The following is a 27,867-nucleotide window of genomic DNA, read 5'->3' as shown; positions in this document are numbered from 1 at the left end:
GTAAGTTTCATCATTGGTATATATGAGGGAAACCTTATCCTAGTAACAGTATTGCTAGTGGAGAAATTTCGTCGGCCTTCTCTACGAGGTCGACTTATTGTGGAATGGTCACTTTTTAAGTGCCTATGGATACCGATTTATAGTCAACGCAGATGGTTGTCGTGTACCTACGTTGGATAATTCGTTCTTATCATTAGAGAAAAACTATCTGCGATGCTTTGTGAATAGGACGCCGGGCCGCTGCTCGCAAATAGTCAAACGCACAAGTATCGTATATGTATCATAAGATCAGGACCATTAGCATCCGTGAACAGTATACACACAGTATAGTGTACCATAAATCCATCTATCGTATGGAGTCAGGGTGACCGGCACATATCAGTTACAGTCGTGACAGACTTAGGACTATTACACATTGCATACCTCTCAGACTATTGACTATTACGGATATACATGAGACTACTACAGACCTCAATTTTGTTAGTGGAGTGTTTGAACCACAAACTCCTAAATTAGAGTCAAGCTGTCGAGTGGTCACTTCTTAAATTATTGATTTATGGTGTTGTCGTAAGTGTCACACAGAAGATTCAATGTGATTTTCAAACACCTCACATGTTAGGGAATTTTTCGTCTGTGATTAATGGGTTTAACTGGGGGATACTCATGGTACTACAAGATTAGGAATTACAGCTACACATCAACCAAGAGGAGCACAGGGGTAAGCTACATGATGAAAGATATAGCTCACCACTTGAAGAGGTGGTCTGGAAATTCTCAAGGGCTTGAACGAAAGTATTGTGCGGAACTCAAACTACTTCACCTATTACCATTAGAGAGACACGCAGTAGTGTTGTTAAAACACACTGAGTTTTGTGAAACCCTAATGAGCTCTGTACAGGTTGTTACATCCAGTAAGTAGAGGTATATCAGTTAGGTAGCCTATCATATAAGGACGTCGCGTGTAACTAAAGCACACTATAATAAGGGCAAGAATGCGGAATATTTGGAAGACCACGCTCTCGTAACTTACGAGTCATCTTCAATCTCAGAACAGGATACTTCTGCTAGCGGTCTCATCGACTGTAAAGGTTATATCTTCTATAGGACCAAGAAATTATATATTTCCCTGCGTCGAGTGTGTAAGTAAGCAGTTATTAGTCTGTAATTTTGTTCTTCTCAAGTAGAAATAGTTTTTTGGTGAGCCAGACAATATATCGTGATTTATTAGCGCCACTTCACTACATCAGTAGGACTACCTTTAACAGTGAATATGAGTAAAGTTATCTACACATAAAGCTTTGTGTTGTGAGCAACACTGATATGCGGAGTGCCTCATTTCATCGGTCTCACAATGATTTAAAGAGTCGCTGGTTATATGGGATATTATGGCAATATTCATCAACAGCTTTTGAGAATACTGTAATATTAATGGGGTTATTGTGAAAATAATTTCTATTTGACACCGCCATGGAAAGGTTCAATATAATGAGTATCACCTCATAATTACAAGGTTTGGTGAAGTGTTATTATTGATTGATATATTGGCACATAAGATGTAATGAAACTCACCACTACTTTTGCGAGGATAATATAGTGTATAGATTTACATTCCAGCATAATACCTTATTTCATTCTGGATTACATATCTAAAGTTAGGATGGAAAAAATACGTTCAAAGTGTTATTAGAAATATTTGTTATTATCTCTCATCAAACACTATATGAAGCGGGTTTAAATACCAAATAGTTATTAAGATATTGATGATGTTTATGATTATTACATATTATATTAAAATGTTAATTTTAAATTTTGCGTTAATTTATATATTATAATTAACTCACTAAAACACTTCATTCTAGGCCGGTAGGCGTTAATGTGGGAAAAATTATGGGTCGGGGATTTTTAGTGAATATGCCGGACTTAGAATAAAACATCGTTTAGAGTTTCCTATTCTATGCTATTTTGTTTGCACGCTAGGAAAACTTTCAGTAAAAAATGATCAGCGAGAGAGAAACTCTTTTATTGATTAAATAAATATATGAATATTTTAATTCACTTTGTAGAGATTTTTACAGTTTGAGTGTGGTTGATGTATAAATCGTTGTACATTAACCACACAAACTCAAGATAAAACTCGTTAAATCCATGTTATAATATGTTGTGTCGAGAGCACTATATGAAACAATTAATGGTTCAGCGAAGATCAGCGCCTAAGAGGATCGCTATACTCGTCGGTAGCCTAAACGATGTTCACCTACTCTAGCGTCTGAGGAATTCGGTATTATGGCTTTTTAAAGCTTAATCCTAAATGCGGAATCGTTAAAGTGTGTACGTGTTTTGTCGGAAGTAACACGATCTCAGCGGTTTCACTCACCCTTTTTCTATAAACGTATAGTTTTGAGGTGGGATACAAAAACTTATAGTCACGAATACGTTGACGCCTTTTGGTGAGAGTACGTGTTATCTCCTAAGCGTAGGCATCTAAAGCTATACGATTGATAAGAACTATGTTTCTCATTCTCTCTCGCAATTGACTAATATCGTCGCGTAACAACTGATTCAGTTAACTTTTCCTCTCTGATCCATTCATCTGTCCTAATTACACAACCAACCAGACTCACGCTTTGGTATACGTCGGAGCGTCATTAAGAATTACCCTATAGGACTTCATATATTACTGGTTGTGTTTGTCGTACACAAGTGCACACGCTTCCAGATTGAACTCGTTTGCGGCTTGGATTACAGTTGTTTAGTTCTCAGCTTGTGTTAATAGTCACACGACCATACATCATTCTGCACATCAAGTCATTAAGCTTACTATGATCACCGCAGCGGTGACACTTGGAATGAACGGTCTCGTACTTGCTGGATGTATATACGATGTTCTATATCGCATTTGAAACATGTAGATAGTCGTCCTGCATTATATACAAACTCGATATTATGTTCAATAGAACTTCTTCTATCCTTACGTTTATTTTTTATCTAGTATTCACAGCTATACCAGTTCAATATATCCTGAGTTTTGTTTGCTTTTTAGAGTGTGCGGTTTTATATTGTATAAGGGCCGTGGAGTTGATAACTAGTAGAATTTTCTGATCATCATCAGTTGAATTAGTGTGTGGTAGCGGAGTCTGAACGTGCACTCATCGTGAACTGCGTTTCATTAAGATAAATTTGTAGAATTCGCGATCATCAAGAGAGTGGACTTCTTGATACTTCTCCAAGTCATATATATATATGTGCTAATGACACTCTACATCGCTAACAGGACGAAGCTAGTGTGTCACAGTGTAGGAGTAGACAGCTGTCTGCGCCTGTTTAAACTCGTTTCTAATATGCCTAAGTGGAATTGCTCTGTGAGAATAGTATAGAGTGGATGTTATCTTTCATAGATGTCTAAGTTTCCAGTGTTTGAATTAGTAATAATCGAATTTAATACATAATCCAATAGGGCGAAAAGTTCAATGGTTGTGGGGAGGTTATCAGATTTATGTTTGAAGACCGACCCCTGGCGTTGGAGTTTCGGGCATTGGAATAATTGAGAGTGTATCATCTGCCACGGTGGCGGAATAGTATTTCACTGTCGATGTCTCACTGTACGTTTTTGAGGAGGTTCTGAGTCGTTGCAGAACGATCGCGCCTCCATGACAGGCGTAAACAGCATTAACCAAGCAAAGTTGCTTCGACCAAACCCGGAAGCCGAGCCAGACTCAAGGATGAAATAACGGAATACCGTGTGCCAGCCATGGAATTCATGGGATCGTTATATTATCTGCAGGCGAAATCGTAGAATATTAGATTGCAAATTCAGTATAACCGCATGCAGGTATGGTGATCAAGGGATTGATGCGCACCAGTTGTCGATTATCAGTTTATACAGCGTATCTAGCTGATTTACTGGGTACGTACAGTCACGTACCAATGGCGTTTATTTTATATGATTTTTCACACGTCGCAGACTTTAGGGACTGCCAGCCGCACACTAGATCTAATCGTTATAAGGGGTCACAAGTTCTTCAATACGCTGGTCACATAACTGACTAAACGGATCGTTTAGTTAACGCAAGGTAATCTAGGTGCATTACTCGTACCATACTCATGTTCGTGTTAAACCAGCACGAATCTCACAGGCACTAGATACCGATCAGTTAAGCATAGTTGTACGCCTCATGTTGATCATTTCAACTAATGAGCAGATCCGTTCTATTATATTTTTAGCATTACGTAAATCGTCTAGTGCGCACGCGGTCATTCAAAAGGTTACCCAGTATCTATAAGATCGATATATTTCCTTCTTTGCAGGGAATGATAGCACATCGATTTTCTCCCCTCTTAATTATTCACTGTGACCACTAGGTATCTAGAAAAAATATTCTGTCTGCAAAATGTCATTACTAGTAGGAGAATCTCCTGCATTCAGGCAATCCCTATTCTGTAAAGTCTTTGATGGAGCTATGTATATGTTTTTCATAAAATTTGTGAGCGACAGACACATACCCACATCACAGATCTGACTGCAATAGTGGTGGATCCAGTTTCTCTACAATGGACTAACCAAGGCATCAAAGACAATGGTCAATGCCATCCATAGTGGATCTTTGGCTTAAAAGTCCCTGTAAATGAGCTCAAGAGATCAGGACATGATTGCAACAACAATCAGAATTGGAGTGATGGAGAACACACTTCAATCACAAAATTGTTTCTAAATTCAAGAAGTGGATACACTCACCCCATGACCAACAAGTTTGACAAGCTATCCGAAATATAATTCAAAATTTTGATATTGAACCACAAAAAATACCGTGCAAGCTAAACCAAACTTTGGAATTTGATTGCGAACCATTTTTAGTTAATGTATGATACCCTAATTCTTGTGCATTAGGTTACAAAAAGGCACAAGAACATGGAAATCCTTATTCCAACCCTATAACAAGATGAGGTCCAAATTTGCATGGGCAAAATCTAACAACATGCGAGACATCCAACAGCAGACAGGGATAATTCTAGGATTCCCTCAAGTGCGCCACAACATGCAAGCACAGTACCACCTCCTGTGAGAAACCCTATAGGGTAGATTTCTAAAGAATATATGGCAAGAAATGATGTCACCTTTAAATTTGAGATGCAAGTGGAAATTAGCCATTGAGATTAAAGTAGACCTCTTGAGGACACTACCCAGTAGCACAAATGCCCAAAGTCAAATGAAAAGAACACTACAAAGCTTTCAGAAGTGGCTGAATATGAGGACCAAAAATTCCCTGGAGAGAAAATAAGTCGTAAGACAGATCTAGTGTATGTCTAAAGGAAAGGATACCCTGTCACACCACTACTCTAGATTTAACCTATAACCTAGAAGATGTGAAACAACAATATGTACCCTTTGTGACATCCACTGCCCTTCAACTTAAACCCTGTACTTCGAGCTTTGCTCACCTGTCTAACAATTTCTAGCATGCATTCACTAAATACTTCCCAAATCAACCTTCATACATACCAAAAATAATTACTACGAGTTAAAAAGTGGCCCCATTCATGTCACCCTTAGCCCCTAATGTACAATGAAATTTCTGGAAAAAAAACAGTTACCACCTCACCCTCCACTTCTACTTTTCCTCGAGTCTTTTGATCTATTTTGCCGACTGGCAGATAGCTAAGCTCTTAGTGTTGACTACTACCTGGGGAATAACATCGGAAAGGGTGAGTTAATGTCTAGTGAGTGACTTTTGAAAACATTACTGTTAAGTAATCTGATATAAGACAGGCTTGTATCTTAAAACATAATACTTAGTAAAACCAGGGTTAAGCAAACACTAAAAGCTAGAAGGACATAACACTTCTGAGAATTATTTTAATAACCTGAAAACTCGATCAACACTTTACTTATTTGAATATATATTTACTAGCCTAGTTAAGGAAAGCCTTGTGCTCGATCACTCAACATCGACTTTCTGAGTTGAATATAGAGTAATCTCAATAATCAGTGTTGATAATATAGTACTACGTGCCATGCAGTCAAGCCCCAAGGTTTCTCATAAGCCCAGGACACCGTCATCCTTAGGTATTAGAGGACCTTGATACCTTCATAACTCAGTGTTGGGGTTTCCTTAGTGAAGTATTGTAAAATTGATTAAATAAAATTTAGTATTTCCGCAATAAGCATTCCAGTGAAAACATCCAAAGCATGAAATATTGAGGAATAGCTTTTACTGTGAATGCTATTAAAACATCAAAATAAGTAAGTATGTATATAAATCCTTTCAGGGTTTTCATCCATATATGCTTTGTTTGATTTAAACTAGGAAGAACATCTTGTAAATTTCACAGTAAACTCATAAAGGCATACTATACTTAGACTTACTTAGGCTTAAAGAATGGGTTATGCGGCCCTAACTATCCCGACTAAACTCAACTTTTAACAAGTTACGTTAAAAATTTGGTGGAAATCAATTCAATTCTTAATGAAGCTAGTCCTCACAGTTTTAGCCCTTCCCAACGGCTATAAGCTTCCTATTTCCATTTTCTCTATAACAAGATGGGTTTATAAGTTAATGCTAATGCGCTTTTATCATCATAATATTTATATTAAATTATATGTTAAATCAAATATAATATATAAAATATAGTTTTTAATATTGTATCACATATAATATAATATAGTTCTTTTCTCTAATTTAGGGCATTTAAGATAAATTCATTTATTTAAATTTAAAACTATAAATCCATCATAGAAAATATATTTGAATCTCATTCAATATTTATTTTCTTCCATTAAGCTTATATCCAATAATTATGAATCATATCATAGTAATTGAAACAATTTAATTATTCATATATATTAAATCCTCTATTAATTGAACAATTCAAATGTTCAAAAACTTATTCTCCACTAATCCTATTGACCTACAAGAGGACTCATGAACCTGTAGTTTGAAGCTCCATGGTACATGAATAATTATAACTTTTTATTTACATATTCACCATTTGTAACTATCGGACACTCCACAAAGACCGACACTACAACTCTTCGCACTAAGATATATCTATGTCCATGCTATACAAATCAACAGTACATACCCTTCATAATTCTCGTATACAACTGTGCATTGTTTTGCCCAGTTACTCTAAACTTTCGTCCTGCCTAATGACATATAAGAATCATAGTCGTCACATACAAACTCTCTTGGGCAGAAGTGCCCATATGTAAAGACTGAATCAACTTTTAAAGGAAGGATTATCTATACTTGCCGAGAAGGAGTTGAAATCCCCATTGTGTACTATTTCACTCCCCATTCGACGACCAAAAGGTAGTTGTTGGTCGGCGATCTAGTACTCGGCATGAAATAGGACCGCAATGGCATTCACACTCATCAATCCAGGTCAATTACTAGGTCATCTGTGAATGTATCTTTATGCAAAGTGTATATGAGACTTTACTGGCTCCGGTTATATCAAACTCATTTGTATAGAATATCGCTCTCTATGTATAATAATGAATGATCGGATAAATCATTGTAGCACTTACAATAATTTTAACACTTACAAATGGGTCACCCATAGTGTATTAAGAAAGTACCCAGCCTTATTACTAACTACAGACCAATTAGGTTTATTAAACTGATCACTTGTATGATCCATAATGTTTAAGTTATAAAAGATAACTTGATGTTAGTTTATGGTTTTGGTTATGCAACTAAAATCACATATTTTATAGACAATGAATAAAATACATTATATTTATAACACATAAAGAGTTTGTTCAACCAAGTTACAAACTATAGACCCCTAAGATTTGGGCATCACCCAACAACTAATACCTTCCCCATATGTAAAAACATATAACCTTTTATTTTATACGCATACCATTTAGCATTTTTTTTAGGGTGCTCAATCACACCCCAGATAAATGACCAGTGTTGGCAATTTTTCGTTCTTCTGGACAGTCGGCACTCCTGCGAAAACTCGAATGTAAGTAATACATTAATTTTATTTGACTATAATGATGCTAAGTGAATATTTAATGGAATCAAGGTTAAAAATGTTTTTGAAACTTAGAGAGAAATAAAATAAACTAGAACTCATTGGTAAATAATCACACCTAAAAAAATAGGACCAATAATTAGCCAAACTCATTATAAAATTAATATTTTTGAATCCTAAAACAAAATGAAACAAAACAAATTAATGCCATTTTCAAGATCTCTTAAGTGGCATTATTCTAATCATATTTTCAAAACAAACAGTTGACATTGAAACTTTAAATAATTTTTTAAACATAATCTCATCCAGTATTTTAATAAGAAGTAAAAAAATATTTTGGGATTCTAAAACTTTATTTAAAAAAGAAACATTTAATTGAATAAGCACTCAATAATCTTATTTAAACATTAAAATTCAAAAATGGGATCACGTCGGAAACAAAACGTCATATGACCTCAACAGATCTTTGTCAATGTCTAATATTTCCTTGTATTTTCAAGAAAAAAATATTAAAGAAAGGTAGTAAAAAATATTCAAAAGTAACTCCACTACTAGATCAGCTATACACACAGACGAGCAAAAACTCTATGTTAATTGGGACCTAAAATTTTATTTTTGGCTCATTTCTTCCCTCTCGTTGTATTGGGAATGTCCTAAACCGCAGTTCGTAACATGTTACTATCTCTTACAAAAAGAAATGAGTTTTAATAATTGTTATCAATATTGCATTCTATTATATAATAACGAACCAATAAAATGATCTTAATAGTGTACATAAGAGAAAAGTCTTAGTATATGCAAAATACTTAAGTATAAGATGAGATTGTACCTTCCCGTGAATATTGGATCGGACTATTGTGTATATGACAGTGATATATCCAAATATCATGTTGAGAATGTGGCGAGGCATCATGCAATGATTGGCATAAGAGGACCTCGAAATAATTTCTTTATAAAGACGTTTACTGTTAAAACTACTATCAAATTCATGACATAGTAATATTTTAATCAACTAATGTAACTCGTTTCGGGATTTCCTTTGAATCTGCAAGGTGAGAGTAGTCCATCAAAACTACTAACTCCTTTTGAGATAAGACGATAAATAACTGGGATATTTGCAGATGAATTTTTCTTACCCGCTAGGGATTACAATTATGGTTTTCTTTACTCTGGTCTGTCAACCAGGCAATTCTCTGATCGAGAAAGTTATGGGTATTGTTTGACTATAAACAAATTTTCAAAGTGGATACAGAGTTAAGCAAGCAAGTGTATTAGGTAAAAGGTAATTTAACCTACAAAAATTGAAAACCTGTGAAAATTGACTTCTATTATGGTTAATGTGAAATAATCTAATAGTGAAGAGAGTGCACTGAGCTGTGGTGTATCTGATAGGTTAACGATAAGTTAATTTGGTAAAAAAGTTAATAATCTCAAATGTTGGAACTCATGATCTATAGTCCAAAGGTCCTCCTAGCTCATAATTATATTGAATTAAGTGAATTGACCGATTTGAATGTTTCAATTGAAATTGGGTTTTGAAATTGAAGTGGCAATTCAATAGGTTTTAATGAATTGTATTGAATACACAAAACGTAATTTGGTAGACTAAACAAATTGAAATTGAAATATCAAATTGAACTGCGAATAGGACAGATAAATTAGGTTTGTTCAGTATAAATTAGGTTTTTGATATAATTACTATTTGATATAATATTATTATTTAAATAACAGTTTTCAATCAATTGATTTTATTTTTAATTTTAGTCTTAATGCATTTAGATTAAATTAAAAATAAAAAAGAATTGAAAAGCCAATTGAAACCCATTCGAATGGATTTCCAATTTGCATCTAAATGGAGTGTTCCTCCACCAAACATCCTAGCCATTAGCTCCAGCTCCTTGAGTTGAAGAGTTGAAGCTAGTTTGTATTCTTCATAGTTAATAAGCTAAAAATTGTGGGCAAGGGATAGTTAGTTTTGCTGAAATTCTCTTCTCTTAATAACTCTCATCCTTACAGTTGACCCAATTTAAGATCACCCTTAATCCAAGTTAGGGATAGTAGAGAACTCCTCTGGTGTTACTGAACATTTGAGTTGAGTTCTGAAGAAACGATTTAAATTCAAAAGGTAGTATTCGTAATGTAAACCTATTTATGAAAAGTTTCACTCATCTTTAAATCTTCCAAAATAAATGTATTAGAGGTTATTAATTTGCTTTCTTCCGCTCATGTGTTATCTATCAGTGCATCACTTCCACAAATCAGGTTGATGTATTCTTTCATATACCATGAACCCTCCTGAGCAGCATCATTTTAAACCTTAAGTTCTCTAAGCATTTGGATTGCACACTTCGTACACTGGCTATGTATATACCTCTTGTAACATGGCCCACCGAGGAGCACCCTTCGTCACCCACCCCTCTAGGTAATATCACTTTATACATATCAACTCAGACATATTTTCATACTCTAGGGCTAGCTTGCACCCTTTCAGCTTCATTACTGTGTGAGGAAAGAGATGCATCAAATCCATATTTCATGAATAAATATGAGTCCACTAAAATTTGAAAAATAATAATGCAATTTGAAAACGGCATAATATCATAATAATGATCAGAATCACTTTCCATGCACATTATCTACATATCATTCATAATTTCCATAATAGTCAACATGGCATACTATACTTCATAATTAATCGATGAACAAGTAAAACAAACATTACTTCGCTCCGATCGAGATCCCAGTAATAGTAGCTTCCTCGAAATAAGCCAAAATATACTGGAAGGAAATTCTTTTGTATTTGGCAAACTTGAAAGAACCCAACACATAGTTTGCTCCAAATAATTTTTCACTATGCTCAGGATCGAAATCTACATATAATCACAATTAAGGGTAAAACCGACTTCACATAACAATCTAAGAATTCAAACCAATCACTTGACAGAAAAAATCATCGAACCCTTGAACTGCCTGATAGCGACTTACAGCAGCCTAAATCTTATCTACATCGAAACTGGTTTGGGGTTAAAATAGAATCCATGCTAAGGCTTGGTATTTACAAGTTAAACAATATCCCTCACCTACCAAAACTAGTCCTGCTAAATTTGCTCCAATTGCTAAGATTGAGTTCGGATGTGAAGAAGTGGTAAGGATTCAAATTTGTTCAATTGCATAGAACCAACGAACCAGCTTTGAGCTGCTGACGGGAACCGATCATCTCCGGCGGTAGCGACGACTCCCAATGAAATCGGCGCAGAGATCGGCGACACGGCGCTGTGTAAGGGCGGCCGACAGTGAACGGCGCTAACAAATGAGAGAGAGGGAGAGAGATCTCACCGGGCGAACGTGCTGATCGATGATAGGGCGATCAATTTGGATTGGGCCGCAATGTTCTAATTAGGTATTGGTTAGCTGATTGTCTGTTGGCGGAGGTTGAACATGGGGTGATCTGACGGTTTCACGCATAAAAACTAAAGCTGTAGTTTTTCTTTTTATTTTTCCATTTTTAACTAAAGTTGTATTCTATTTATATTATATATCAATATATAAATCGTTTCAATCGAATCTCAAATATCTATAATTCATTTCTGATTACCAATTAACTTCTCTAAATTAGCTTTCAAGTATTGGATTCAAACTCCAAAATTGAGGATAAAATTAAATCCAATTTTTTTCTTTTCTTTTTAATTAATTCTCAAGAATTTGAATTCTAAACACTCGACTCTTTAACAAATCATCTATAAAATTTTATCTTATAAAAATTCAACTCACCATTAATCTTTTCGAACAAATTCAAATTAATTATTCAACATTAATCTAAATAAATCAATCACCTCCATCATCCAATTTGGCTTTTCAAGATTCCAAAATTAGAAATAATTCAAAAATATCAAAATAATTAATTTAGTCTAAGTGAAAACTCAGGACATACAAATCTAGGTTAAAAAGCTTTTTTTTTTTATAGAATGTGGTGAAAGAAAATAGTGAAAGACAAAGATAGTTTCAACCATAGTAAAAGTAGGGATAATTTCATTTTGAATATTCTTTAAGATTGGATAGTACGAAAGTCAATTTATATATTAAGTGGCTAAAATATTTAATACAGAAAAATATGATCAGAAGGTCATTTCCATCGACATACTTCTAAACTTTTGGCCAGGTGACAAATTATTATTAGATAATTTTAACGTACAAGATGTTACCACCCTAAGAACAAGTTTTGCGTACCCCAGTTGAAGTTTGAATACATGGAGTAAAATTAGGTAATTAGTAACTTCCTTTTCTGTCGTAATATTCAAATGGGCCAATCTTTTTTCCTTTTTTTCTTTTGTTAATTAATTTTGTTTCATTAAAAAGGACTTGATTTCACATGTGGTCTAAACCCGCATCAAGTTTTTCAAATACCTACGGTTCTAATTTCACGTATATTGAGTATATTACTCTCAATCTTTGGCAGCTTAATGAAATTTATTAGTCTTTTGACTTGTCATCTGAGTAACTGAACTTTAAAATACTAATATGAACTACTCAATGATATTTATTATTTTTTTCTAAGAAAAATTCCATATTATTCCCAAAACACTTTGAAATTAAATTTTTTTTACCATTTTAGATTTCATAATTGATTAGCCTTTTAGATGGATAGCTTTTTAAAAAATCATAAACGCATATAACACATAACAGTTTAAAAAATCAGAGTACTTTGAACCTCTAAACAATAACAGCCTTACCATTCATGATATTGTCTGATTTGAATGCAAATCATATACTACGGAAAGGTTTTTCAGTTACGTAAAGACACATCTATATCATAAGTTTGAGATTCTATGTATACACACACTTGAAGATGTAAATACTTGATAATATGCAATATAGAATAACCCTTAGGGTTGAGCGTTGAGCACGCTTGGCCATGCCAAGAGGTGTTCACACATAGTTGGACTATGTTGTATTGTTCATTAGAGGAATCAGTGGTACTTAAGGAGTGAGATGTAACTGCAAGGGCAAAATGGTAATTTGGCCCAGTTGTACTTACGAGCATCTGTGAAGGATCATCGTACTTATGATTGGTTATATCCGATGGACACAGAAATATATATTTGTGGTAAGAAGAGTTTAGTTGTTGGTCTTTAGTGAAATGCCTCACAGTTAACGGATGATGGATCTCATGACTAAACAGTTTAGTCAGCTATTAACAAACTGTTGGAGCTTCGAGCCATAGGTCCATTAGGTCCCCTGGGTAGCTTGGATAAAGTTGAGAATCTGTATTTGGGTTAATTTGAAATATTCAAATTGACAAGAGGAAGTTCAATTATATATGATATAATCGGATTGGTTAATTATATATGATATAATTGGCTAAATGTATGAAATACATTATTTTGAAGAAAATTAGATATAAATATGATTTATATCAAGTAGAGGAAAAATTACTATAGTAGATATGTAATATCAAACTATAGGGTAAAAATATAATATGATTATATTTATTAATAATTTAATTGGTTAATTATATGATAATTAACCTAAAATCTCTCTCAGGCGTGCGTTAGTGGGAAAATAGCGTCGGTCATTATAACCGAAGAATAAAAATGAAATTTTCTTTCATTTTGAGTGGTTCAAAAAAAGATCGAAGGTTTTTACGTTGGTGTGGAAATGTAAACGATCGTTTAAAGTCGAGAGCCTATATGATAGTCGCTCAGCGCCTAAACGATCGCATACCTCGTGCCTAAACGATCACCTACCTAGCGTCTAAACGATCGGTTAGCTTTCCTAAAGGATCGTCTAGTGTGTCGTGTTTTCTAAACGATCGCCTACCTTTTTCTAAACGATAGTTTAGTAAAATCTACACGATCGTGTAGTTTCTTCTAAGCGATAGGCATCTAGCTATACGATAGCTTCTCATTCTCTCCCACTTGCTTATCGCCTACACGATCAGTTCTTCCTCCTACCTCTACCAAACTCACCAAAGACCACGCTTTGGGTTCTCACTCTAGGAATACCTAAGGCTTTTTTCTGGTGGTGTCGTCCCCAATGCGTTCGTTTGTTTGCGGTTGTTCGTGCTGTTGTAGTCGAAACATCTGCTGCACGTTTGTTGATCGGGTAGAGGTCTTCTGCTGTATTGAGTTCCATAGCTTGAAGAGCGTCTTCAACTGTTATTAGAACTCTCTCCCTTGTTATTTTTTTGTTCACAGCATACCGTTAATTACTGTTTGTTTGCTTAATTGTGCGTTTGAATGTATATGGTATATTTCGATCACGGTGAAATTGGAGCGATCCGAACGTGCTCATGGAACTCTTCATTAAGAAATCTTTGAATTGGTATCAGAGCCATGTTCTGATACTCCAATTTCAATTATTGCAATGAATTACATGTACATTCAAGGTGGGTGCATGTCTGCTCTGTTTAAACTCGTTAAATTGTTGTGGATGTGTAGATTAATGGATGTTTTCATAGATGTTAGCCTCGGTTTGATTTAATTCTTTTACATTTGCGGTTGTTTGTAAAGGCCCCTGCGTTTTTGGGCATTAATAATCGTTATCGAGTTTGTATTCAAAGTCTGTTTGAGTTTTGAGTTGGTCGTGAAGAAGATCGGAGCAAGCATTACAGTTCTTCGAGGAAGGAGACGATCAAGGGTTGATCGCATCGTGCAGATGATGGGGTACGCGATCGCTATTGATTGCATCAGTTAAACGATGAGGTATGTGATCAAGGGTTGATCGCATCGTGTCGATGATCGTTTACGCGATCGCTGAGTATCGGGTCGTGTAGACGATGGGATTCTTATTGTTTAATGCGCGCGCGCACTAGACAATCGTTTAGGTCAACAAGCTTCATCGCTTAATAACTGACTAAACGATCGTTTAGTAACGCAAGGTAAATCATTTACCTGCACCGCGTTAAGCGGATTCACATAGACGCACAGGCTTTGTAGCCTCGTTGTCATTTACGCGATCGTTTTAATTTGTTCTATCGTCTTAGGTGCGCACTGGACGATCGATACCGTGTTTACTACACGATGGAGCCCTCCTGGCGGTTTTAAGAACTGATTCGCCTGTGAACTGTTTGCTGATGAAAAATGTAATAGATGGTTATTTCATTCTGGTGTCTTAAAGGCATCATTTTCGGTCCATAATCCTTTATTTATTAATCGTGATGTGTTGTTTGTAATATGTCATATGGTATGCACATATAGTAAATTCCCCCTTAGGTTATTGCAATGATCATGCGATAATCTTTATGTAATTTAAATTTAGAAAAGGCTGATTTAATTATGTAAGATCATGTTATGCTCATATAATATTATAGTATGTATATATTTCATTAGGTTGGCATTTAAAAAAAACCCGGTAACCCGACCAACCCGATACTACCAACCTAAACCACAAGGTTTTGTTAAAATTTTTTAAAAATTTAAATTGGAGTTGGATCTCGGATTTACTCCAATCAGAGTTTCCGAGCGAGTCGACCCGAACCGAATATATATATATATATATAAACAAGGAGAAGAACGCGGTCAGGCACGCGTACACGGTCAGATGGTGAGAATGAGGAGAGAGACGCTGAGACAGACTGAGAGAGGAATTTTTATATATAGTTTATATTATATATATTAAAAAAAACAAAACAGAAATTATTTTGAAGTCCGACTCCAAAGTTTGAACTCGAAAACGAAACAGTCAGTCTCCTCTCCCCTTGCCGCTTCCAGTCTCCGCCTCTTCAGATCCGATCCACCCCTCACGTTTCTGCCTCGTCAGATCCGGCCCACGCCTCACGTCTCCGCCTCGCCTACTACTTCAAGCTTTACGTACGACTCATCATATTGGTATTTTTTTCAATAAAGCAATGATGCTCATCATTTCCCCCGAAGCTATCCAACAACCATTTGATTGGTTGAGTGCAAATATTTCAACAAGATAAAGCCAATGCCATTTTTTTGTGACAGTTTTGTTTTTAGGTTTTGGTTTCTTAAAAATACACTTATAAAAACTATGCATAACTGTGTGTGTGTGTTTTTTTTTAGTTTTGTTTTTCAATTGTATATAAACACTCTAGTAATCTTGACAAAATTCTTTCTAGTTTTTAAATCGACCACGATTTTAGAAATTTTTTTGAAAGTAGACTAGGAAACAAATAAAAAAAATGGGCAAATATCAATCTATAACCCTTAATTTTGGGAGTTCCAAGATTTTTTTTGTGTCATTCAATTGTTTCATTCAAATTCAATTGTAAATTATTAGAGCTTTAATTCAACCATGATTGATTAATAAATTAATTTTTGTTCAATCTCACAATGTCTTGAGAACAGTTAAATTCTTCAAAGTCGTCACAACAGACACGAAATCAGACACTGTCGAATCACCATTTTCAAACTTCCCCGTGAGTAAAATAATTTTATTTTTATTGTGTACATATACTATTTATGTGTGATTGATTGATGATTGATCTTTATACATGAGTTGTTATGAGTTAATTGAGAAGCTAGTGTTTTTTTATTTTAATTGTATAGGTAGGTGTAATTAGTTGTTTACTAGTTTCATTTATTTTATAGATGGACAACAATAGTGGTAATGCAAGTGGAACCGGTAATAATGAAATGTCTCATCCTCCTTCTAATGTTAGCCAAACTCCTAAAAATATACCACCTACCTCCCAAGTCCAATCGAAAGAGACCTAATATACCAACCTCGTCTGTGTGAGATCATTTCACAAAAATGGAAGCAAGTGATAATGATGGAGCTCGGTGCAAGTGTAACTATTGTGGTAAAGAGTACGCATGTGATAGTAATACTTGTGGAACTAGTGCTTTATGGAAGCATTTAAGAAATCAATGTAAAAAGTACCCATATACAGAAGAAGAAAAAGGACAAACCACCCTAATTCTCGTACCTTCAAATAATGGAAAAGGAATCTCACGGTGTGAACTCTTAGGGACGCTAGAGCTAAAAGTACATTACTTCTCTCCAGCTGAAGTGTTCTAGACGGTTAGGGTATAAAATATTTAGCGATACATTTCAGCTAATTTAAACATATCCTAAGTCAAGGTGATTCATCCGAGTATAACTTTTATACTGGATTTTTAACACGATGTCTAGGTGATAAACAAATTTTATTACCTCACACCGCTCATGCATGCTCATAAAATCGGTTTAACTTAACTCAGACGCCAGCTCAATCTCTAGGTAGTAGGTGTTCCGTGAACCATCAACTTAAAAATCTTCAATCTTAGTCATCTTATCTGACTTTTTGCCAAGATTTTGCCGGGTGAGTTTTCTTGTAACTTCGGTTTTACAAGATATCGACCTATTTTCTATAAAAATTGGGATTGCTCGATGGTTAACCCTAAGTGAGCATGCATCTTATCTGTATTATAGATTTTAGAAGTCTAGGTTATTTTATAACAATTATAAAATAAATTATAACAATTATAACCCTAGAGCATTCATCTATAACATGATTCCTTCAAACAAACATGCTTTAATATAACACTTATATTAAAAGTAAGCATGCATAGTATATACTTTATAACACTTATAACATATAACAAATGCATGTCACATGCTTTTCCTATGGTGGGGTCTTAAAACTATATGGCATACTATATGCACACATAATCAAACAAAATTATACATCACATGCATAATAAGTAAACAACACTAAAGTGGACCGATTTTGGCATTAAAAACAAACAAATAACTAATTTATTACAGAAAACAGCAACCAGCTTCCCGAAACCGGCTTCAAACACTTTGAACCATCTGGAACCATTCAGAAACCACTCGAACCGACACAAAAACACCAAAAACCAAGTTGAACCGGTCAAACCGGCTCAACCAGGTCAAACAGACCGGTCCAGATCGTCTGGACTGACTGGTCAACGCCCGTTGGCACGATGAATAGAAGCGTAGGCGGGTCGGGTTGAGTGGAAAGAGCGGTCGGCGAACCGGGTCGGTGGTGCACGTAGCTGCTTCGAACCGGGTCAGAACTCGGGCTAGTGGGTCGGGTCGTCGGGTCTGGAAGTAAAATCTCTTCAATTTTGTTGTTGTCCTTTCTCCCGGAATCGAGTAATTACAACTTAATTTCAACTCTAATGAATCTAACAAATTTATAGACCCTTTTTCACACACTAATGCCCATAAACATATGAGCAATTACAAATTTCCACAAGAAATTTAAAGAAAAACAATGCCAAAATCATAATAAATCCACTTTAGTGGACATTTCATTCAACATTTGAATAGAAAAGAAAAAACTACTCACCAAAAGCAATTGAGCATAATTAAAGCATGCTCTGATACCACATGATGGAAAACGAGATATACGCAGCGGAATAAGAATCTAATTATACTTTAATTGCTTCTAATTAAAAGGAAATTAGCATGCAAATATATATAAAAAACAGTAAACTAAAAGGGATAGAATACAATCTTTGTAGCTCCCGAAAAACACTTTTTCTTGCTGAATCTCGACCCAAACTCTTCCGAACCACCACTAGAGTTTACCCACTATTCTCTGGACTCAAAACCAGGTTGTGGGACCCGATGAATGAAAGAATGAAAAGGGGAAGAAACAGTGGTTCAAAGTTAATGTGAGAAAAATGGAATTTTTGGTGAGAATTTTGGAAACCAAAATTATAAAAATTCAGCTTGCTTAAAGGAGAAAAAAAAAAAAGAAATTTGTTTTATAAAACTTCATTTTTATAAAACAATTACATGCATCTAATGCATGTAAAAACTCACCAAAAATCAACACCTCACAAAGCACTAAACCGAAGTGGGCTATGTGTCATTCTATAATGTTTACACATAGTCCACTTAAGTTAGTGGGATTATCCAAAAAAAATATTGGATAACTCCACTAACTCTTAATCAAGGGGAAAATGGTCTTTTTCTATTTGGTCAAAGTCAAACTTTGACTTTTAATGAAAAGTCAACCCTTTGACTTTTTACAATTTTGACTCTCTTGACTAATTTTGACCTCTCGGACATGAATCCGCATTCATATTTTCAAAATTCAAATCACATTTGAATATAGAGTGCCATACAAAAAACAGATAGCGATATCACATATACTTGTCGCTTTTAATCCCTTTTCCTAATTCGAACAATTCGAATTAATCCAACATACTGTTCTAAGTTTAATCCATATGAGCTAGCAGGGGGACCTAATGGACCTACAGATCATGGGCTCCAACAATCCGAGATTAACTGGTAAAACTCTTTAACCTAATTAATTAACATTTGTTAACTAACGGATCAATCCACTAAAGTCCCGTAGTTGCACTCCCCTCACTGTAGATATATTTCTGTCCATCTGATATAACTGTAACCAGTAAGTCAATCTTTCACAAGTTGTTCGTGGTCTTGGCTGGGTCACAATACCATTTTACCCCCTAGAACACTTATTGTTCCTTCAGTCCCACTGAACCTCTAAAGAACAATTGATTTGTGATCCAACCAACAAATCCAGTTCCTCTCAGCCTAGTGAGAGGGTGGGGCCCCTTGTTCATATTCTGAAGTCAACATTTAAGGGAACAACCTATCTACTACCACTAGAGACGAGTAGGAGTAAAGTCCATCTTGTACTCTATGTCCCTAGCTATTTACCCAGTCTTACCCCTGAAATGGGAGGCTTATTGAGCCAACACTGTTGAGCTGCTCTCACTCATGCAGATCTAAGGATAATCCCAAATAAACAGGAGTTCATAGTTAGTTTAAGATTGAGATCGAGTTACCTAGGTCATCAAATTTGAATTAGTCAGTTTTATATAGTAAATGGTGTTATAAAGCAAAAGTGGCTAAGTCATGGTCCAGTCTTATACAAACTCATTGCATAGGATGCCCCCTCTCACATATCTCTATATGAACGATTCAGGATCACATCGTTTGTACTAACTACAAAGTGGGCTGCATCCATAGTGTCCCTAGAACAAGGCGCCTAATCTTATCCCTATACTATAGACCATTTTAGGCTATATACTTGAAGTTGATCCATGTTTTATGTCATCACATAAAGTTCAAGTCTACAATAAATAGCCTCAGGACCTTAGTTTATTGGATTCAAGATTACAATATCAATAACAATTTTATCGAAAAACAAAACAGAATATGTTTATCAATTTACAAACGACGAGTTTTAGGACATAAAATCCAATAGATAAGTATTGGGGTTTGCTTGAAAAAAATGAATAAATTGATGTTTCTGGCTATAGTGATTGATCCTCGGTACAAGTTAAAGTACTTGAATTATTGTCTTTCCAATGTTTATGACAGTGATGTGGTTAAGGATATGGTTGAGAGTGTGAAATTATATTTGTATCGTCTATATGACTTTTAAAATCACATAATACTTCCTCGAGATAGTCATAGTACCAAAGATTCTCAACAATCAAAGATTGTCACTATAAATGAAGATGATCACGGGATGGACGAAAAAATAGATGATCTGTGGATAACTTTTAAGAGATTGAGAGAAGAAGAAAGTTCATTGGAAGCGGAGAATGATTTTACTTCTTATTTATCTAACAAGGTTATAAAAGATAAAGATAATTTTGAGATATTGTACTAGTAGAAAATGAATGGCTACAAATATCCCATTTTACCAAAAATTGTTCGAGATGTTTTGGCGGTTTCGATATCTACACTCGCTTTTGAATCTGCTTTTAGTATAGAAGGGAGGATTCTTGATTCCTTTCGAAGTTATTTGACTCCAAAAACAGTGGAGGCCTTGATATGTACACAAAATTGGATTCGTGGTGGCTCAGTGTTACTAGATCTCCATCCACAACTTGAAGAGTTAGAGACGTTTGAAAACATTGAGTTAGGTAATTAAATGATTTTTTTTTGTACATATTTAAACTGTTTATTGTACATATCTAACATGTATTATGCTTAAATAATTAATATATTTAATTTTGCATGATTTGTTTTGTAGAGAGTCCATCATCTTGTGTCCTTTTGAAATAAGGAATTGGATTTGGAGCATAATGATGATTTGAATGGTAAGTTTTACTACCATAAGATCAAATATTATTATTACCTATAAATGATCCTCTTGGTTTAATGTATTTGTCATTTTTTCAGGCATTGAGAATGAGAAATTGAAAGACCAAAGATGAAGAAGAAAACTCACTCAAGTCATTCGTCATGCCTCATGGTGCATTGGTGCTCTTGAATGTTATTATTGAACTTGGAAGTTTATGTAATAGGCCACTAATCATTATTAAACTTGGACTTTTTGTTTCTATTTTGAATATAGACTTGAATATTTTGAGTAGAGACTTTGAACTTGAACATTTGAATTGAATTATTTGAGGAAGTTTCTTTTGAAGTTTATATTGAATTTATGGTGGTTGTATTTTAATGTAAATGTTAAAATTTCACATAGATTACAATATTACATGTTTCTTATAATTAAATTTTTATTAATTGGTAATATATTTAGAATTAGTTCACTTTTGTAAATATGGAGGTTTATTGACCTACAAAAATCAAATTGTTCAATAGAACGGGAAGTAATGAAAAAGAACATTCAAAATTCAAAATTCAAAAAAGAAACTGGTGACCCAACCCGAAAATTTTGGGTTGGGTTGACCCTTAAAAATGAACCGATAGGGTTCATTATTAGCCAACTCGATTTTTTGGGTTGGTCCTCAAAATTCTTCCAACTCGGCCCAACCTGAACCATGTACACCCCTAATATTTATGCATACATAAAAAACGTTGACATGCATCATCTTTATATTATAATTTTTATAGTATAAGGGTGAATGATAACATGTTTGCTTGGTTGTTACGCGATATATATAAGTTATGTATAGTAATGATCAGATGTTGCATGAAGCATACACATAATTTATAATTGTTATAAACACCTCGTTGTGCGCAATATTTTTTTAGTTGTTTCTTTTTAAAAGTTAAAGAGAAATTAGAACTAAAATAAATAAGAAAGACATGCATGCTCACTTAGGTTTAATTCATGGTTTTAAAGTGTTTAAAACTTGGATCACATTGACCTAAGATCACAGTTCTAATATGATTAGCAACTCTAAGGCTTTAATTCTTTTAATCAGTTTAATAGGATTAAATTGGCTAATAAAAGGTTAAAGTGTAGCAAATCTATCTATAAGGGACCTTTTGTCTAAGGCGGGTTCTGTCTTGGCTGGGATATTTAAGTTGATAGAAACATAACACCCCTACCTGGGAACTTACCTGGATAGGTGAATTAGATAGATTTGATGCATGCATGCAAGTTAAGGACAGTCCATTAAAGTGTTTAAATATGACTACTTGAACTTGTTTTTAGACAAATGTTGTTTATGAGCAGGGTTTAAAAAGATGACTTAGACTAAAATCAGTAGTCAGATTGTCTAGGTTAATGAACCCCTAGGTAGAACATTCAGTGGGAGGTACTTGGGGCATAAGATGCTTCACTTAAACCTTTTACGTTTCTCCTAAATAGTCCACACCATGAGATCTACCCTTGGCCTCGCGGCACCTTTGGCGTGTCCCCCTATCGGATGGTGTTTGGGTAGGTCAATATCAAGGTGGATGGAAAGAGTGTTCATAGTAAGTGGGAGTGGGAATTGTGATACCATATCCCTCGGTCTCCCTCGTTAGGTTGAATAAAGTTACTGTGCATCGCCTCGAGGCACCCTGGGAGTGTCCCCCTAAAGGATGGTAGTTTTGCGTGTTTTTTTATTTGATATCCTATAAGAGGATAAGGTAACTTAATGTCTTGTCCTAATCTGCTTCTTCCCTATGGTGGGCTCACTAGGGTGGGACTTTGGCACCGAAAGTGAGGGGTCATAATTACGCGGTATAGTTAAAGGTTAAGAATTCTAGACCGAAAAATGGTGGTTGTTAGGTTCAATTCCAAGAGTTGGTTCTACCTAATGGTTGAGAATGTCTCATCCCAGTAAAGGGACAACTGATCACCCCACCGGTGACATTTGTCCTGCCTCACTAGGGCATCATTGCAAAACTGATTGGTTTAAAAGTGGTTTAGCGAAATCTAATAAAGTTTTGTTCGTATTTTTAGCAACAACACTTTTTCAAAATGGCAACAGTGTTGGCTTTGTTAAGTGCCAAAAAACTAAATGGCGATAATTTCGCAACATGGAAACACATGATCACGACGATCCTAATCATCGAGGATCTCATGTTTGCTCTCACGGAGGTCTGTCCTCCTATTCCAGCTCCTAATGCCGCTCGAAATGTTCGGGAGGCATATGAGCGATGAACAAGGGCGAATGAGAAGGCTCGGACCTACATCTTGGCAAGCCTTTTTGAAATCTTGGCCAAGAAACATGAGCCTATGGTCTCAGTGCTGAGATCATGGAGTCCCTACAGGGGATGTTTGGAAAACCGTCTGAACAGCTTATGCATCAGCCTCTTAAATATATATTCAACTCCAAAATAGAAGAAGGCAACTCTGTTCGTGAACATGTGCTTAACGTGACGGTCCACTTTAATGTGGTGGAGTTGAATGGGTCTACCATCGATGAGGGCAGCCAGGTTAGCATAATCCTGCATTCATTGTCGGAAAGCTTCCTGCACTTTGTTAGCAATGTGATTCTTAACAAAGTGAAATATAACCTTACAACTCTCCTCAACAAGTTGTAGACCTACTAATATTTATTAAAAAGTAAGGAGAGGAAGAAGGGTGAGGCAAATGTTACTTCATCCTCCAGGACGTTCCATAGAGGTTCGACCTCAGGAACAAAGTCTGCACCTTCTACTTCTAACTTTGGAAAGAGGAAGAAAAAGAAGGGTGGTAAGGGAAAAGGGAAGGCGCCTGCTAACCCACCGCCTGTCGCCCCAAGGAGGCGTCCACCGATTGAAAAGGGAAAGTGTTTCCACTACAACCAAGATGGACACTGGAAGAGGAATTGTACTTAGTATCTGAAAGAGAAGAAAGTAGCCAAGGCCGATAAAGATAAATATGATTTACTCGTTCTTGAGTTAGTACATTCTGACCTTTGTGGTTCTATGAATGTGCGAGCCCGAGGTGGCTATGAGTATTTTATCAGTTTCATTGATAATTACTCCAAGTACGGGTATGTTTATCTTATGCCACGGAAGTCTGAATCCTTTGAAAAGTTCAAAGAGTTCAAGGCTGAAGTTGAAAACGCATTGGATATACGAATTAAAGCACTTCGATCAGATCGAGGCGGAGAGTTTTTGGACTCGACATTCCAGTACTATTTGATAGAACATGGAATCGTTTCCCAACTCTCAGCATGGGGTACACCTCAGTAAAATGGTGTAACGTAGAGGAGAAATAGGACCTTGTTAGACATGGTTCACTCGATGATGAGTTACACTTCCTTATAGGACTCGTTTTGGGATTTCGCAGTGGAGACTGCGGTATATATACCCAACTGTGTTCCCTCCAAGAGTGTTGTGAGAACACCTCTGGAGTTGTGGAACGGGCGTAAAGCTAGTTTATGTCACTTCCACATTTTAGGTTACCCTGCACATGTGCTTGAGGCTAATCCCAAGAAGTTGGAACCACGATCGAGGTAATGCCTCTTTGTAGGCTACCCCAAAAGTACACGAGGGGGTTATTTTTATGATCCGATGGAAAATAGAGTGTTTGTTTCAACAAATACTACTTTTCTAGAGGAGGATCATATAAGGGACCACAGTCCACGAAGCAAAGTCATGTTGCATGAGCTTTCCAATGAAACTACTGAAACTTCAACAAGAATTGTTGAAGTGCCTATTACATCAGCAAGAGTTGTTGGTGGGAGTTCATCTAGTAGGTCGGTTCCACCTCAAGAGTTGAGGGAACCTTGACGTAGTGGGAGGGTTACAAAGTTGTCCGTTCGCTATCTGGGTTTCACGGAAATCCTTGCTATGGTAGCAGATGGCGACGTTGAGGATTCATTGTCTTATCGGAAGGCGATGGAGGATGTTGACCGGAATGAATGGGTCAAGGCCATGGATCTCGAGATGGAGTCTATGTACTTCAACTCAGTATGGGATCTTGTAGATTAGCCTAATGGGATAAGACCTATAGGTTGTAAATGGATCTACAAGCGCAAACTGGGTGTTGATAGGAAGGTATGGACCTTCAAGGCTCGACCTCTGGCAAAGGGTTATACCTAAGTAGAGGGAGTCAACTATGAGGAGACTTTCTTGTCTGTTTTCATGTTAAAGTCGATTTGCATCCTCCTGTCCATTTCAGCTTATTATAATTATGAGATCTGGAAAATGGACGTAAAAACGGCCTTTCTGAATGGCAATCTTGAGGAGACCATTTACATAGTGCAACTTGAGGGATTTGTAGCCCAAGGTCAAGAGTAAAAGGTTTGCAAACTGAATCGGTCCATTTATGGACTGAAACAGGCGTCTCGATCTTGGAACATACAGTTTGATACTGCGATCAAGTCGTATGGCTTTGACCAAAACGTTGATGAACCTTATGTCTACAAGAAGATCATCAACGCTTCAGTAGTCTTCTTAATGTTGTACGTAGACGATATTCTACTCATTGGGAATGATGTAGGTCTACTGACTGTAGTTAAGAACCTGGCTAGCGACCCAATTCCAAATGAAAGATTTGGGAGAGGCTCAGTTTGTTTCTAGGTATACAGATCTTTCGGAATCGTAAGAACAAAGTGTTAGCACTGTCTCAGGCATCATACATTGACAAGATGTTGCTCAAGTACTCAATACAGGACTCCAAAAGGGGCCTACTGCCATTCAGGCATGGAGTCACTTTGTCTAAGGACATGTGTCCTAAGATGCCTCAAGAGGTTGAGGAGATAAGACGGGTCCCATATGCGTCTGCCGTTGGTAGTTTGATGTACGTGATGCTCTATACTCATCCAGACATCTGCTACGCTGTGGCCATAGTCAGTAGTATCAGTCTAACCTAAGCCCTTTTAATATTTCTGACTCGTTTACGAAGGCTCTAACGACTACAATGTTTGAGGGTCACCTACGGAGCATGAGTCTATAATCGCCTGCGGCTGGACTAGGGCAAGTGGGAGATTTTTTGTACTCGGCTTTTATGCCCTAGTTTATTGTTTTGTACTAGTTTTATGTACACCCCACCTCGCTTTAGGACAAGTAGGAGATTTTTGGGGTTGATGCCCTAAAGTCTCATGTCCTGTAGTTTGTAAATTGTTTGTACGAACGCTTGTGTTGTATAATAATTGATATTTACTTCATATCTTATTTTTTGCTCAGTTGCATGTTTTATTTGCTTTACCACAAACCAATAAACATAAAATTCCTAGTTATTTGTATGTAACTTAAGCATATATATGGTGACATGCAAGTGAATCATGTCTTGAGTGATAACCAAAATGGTCTGTAGTATATGGATATATGAGGGAAATCTTTCCTAGGTAACGCTACGAATGTGGCCCGCTTTGTGGAATGGTCACAAGTGTTGTGACTTGTCACAGATGATCTGATCCTGATCATTCGTGTTGGGGACATGCGAGCGAGGGCGTCCTATACAAAGAGTTTGTATTAGACCTGACCACAAAGTGTTAACGTCTCGTTATATAACACCGTTCATGACAGAGACTTCACTTCACTAGGATGACCATAGGTAACATGACCTCAATCCTGAGTGAGTTGGGAACTCTTGCCATTGAGGGCGGTCATTTTATTTGTATGGGTGTAAGTGGCCCGCTACCATTTTGGGGATTCGTCTGATCTGGGAGCTGGGAACTCAGCTACACAAGATAGAATTCACTCCTTCCCCGAGGCAGGGGTAAGTAGATAGATAGCTCCCTTAAGGACTGATTCTAGGGCTTGAACGATGTGGCGCCATACACATTTTCTTAGCCCGAAAGGTGTTCACATGGACTATGTTGTATTGTTCATTAGAGGAATCAGTGGTACTTAAGGAGTGAGATGTAACTTCAAAGGCAAAACAGTAATTTGGCCCAGCTGTACTTACGAGCATCTGTGAAGGGCCATCTTACTCATGATTGGTTATATCCGATAATATATATTTGTGGTAAGAAGAGTTCAATTTTTGGTCTTTAGTGGAATGTCTGACAGTTAACGGATGGTGGATCTCGTGGCTAAAGAGTTTAGTCAGCTATTCACAGACCGTTGGAGCTTCGAGCCATAGGTCCATTAGGTCCCCTTGGTAGCTTGGATAAAGTCAGAATCAGTATTTGGGTTAATTTGAAATGTTCAAATTGACAAGAGAAAGTTCAATTATATATGATATAATTGGACAGGTTAATTATATATGATATAATTGGCTAAATGTATGAGATACATTATTTTAAAGGAAATTAGATATAAATATGATTTATATCAAGTAGAGGAGAAATTACTATAGTAGATATGTGATATCAAACTATAGGGTAAAAATATAATATGATTATATTTATTAATAATTTAATTGGTTAATTATATGATAATTAACCTAAAATCTCTCTCGGACGTGCGTTAGTGAGAAAACAATGTGGGTTATTGTAACCGAAGAATAATAATGAAATTTTCTTTCATTTTGAGTGGTTCAGAAAAAGATCGAAGGTTTTTGTTTTTTGTGTGGAAATGTAAATGATCGCTTAAAGTCGAGAGCCTATATGATAGTCACTCAGTGCTTAATCGATCGCATACCTCGCGCCTAGACGATCGCTTATCTAGCGCCTAAATGATCACACACTAATTCCTAAACGATCGGTTAGCTTTCCTAAACGATCATCTAGTGTGCCATGTTTGCTAAACGATCGCCTACCATTTTCTAAACGATCATTCAGTAAAATCTACACGATCGTGTAATTTCTTCTAAGCGATAAGCATCTAGCTATGTGATAGCTTCTCATTCTCTCCCACTTTCTTATCGCCTACACGATCAGTTCTTCCTCCTACCTCTACCAAACTCACCAAAGACCATGCTTTGGGTTC

Source organism: Benincasa hispida, chromosome 12 (genome assembly GCF_009727055.1).
Source record: "Benincasa hispida cultivar B227 chromosome 12, ASM972705v1, whole genome shotgun sequence".
NCBI lineage: Eukaryota > Viridiplantae > Streptophyta > Magnoliopsida > Cucurbitales > Cucurbitaceae > Benincasa > Benincasa hispida.
The sequence above is the reverse complement of the archived record's forward strand: the minus strand, read 5'-3'. Positions refer to the sequence as shown.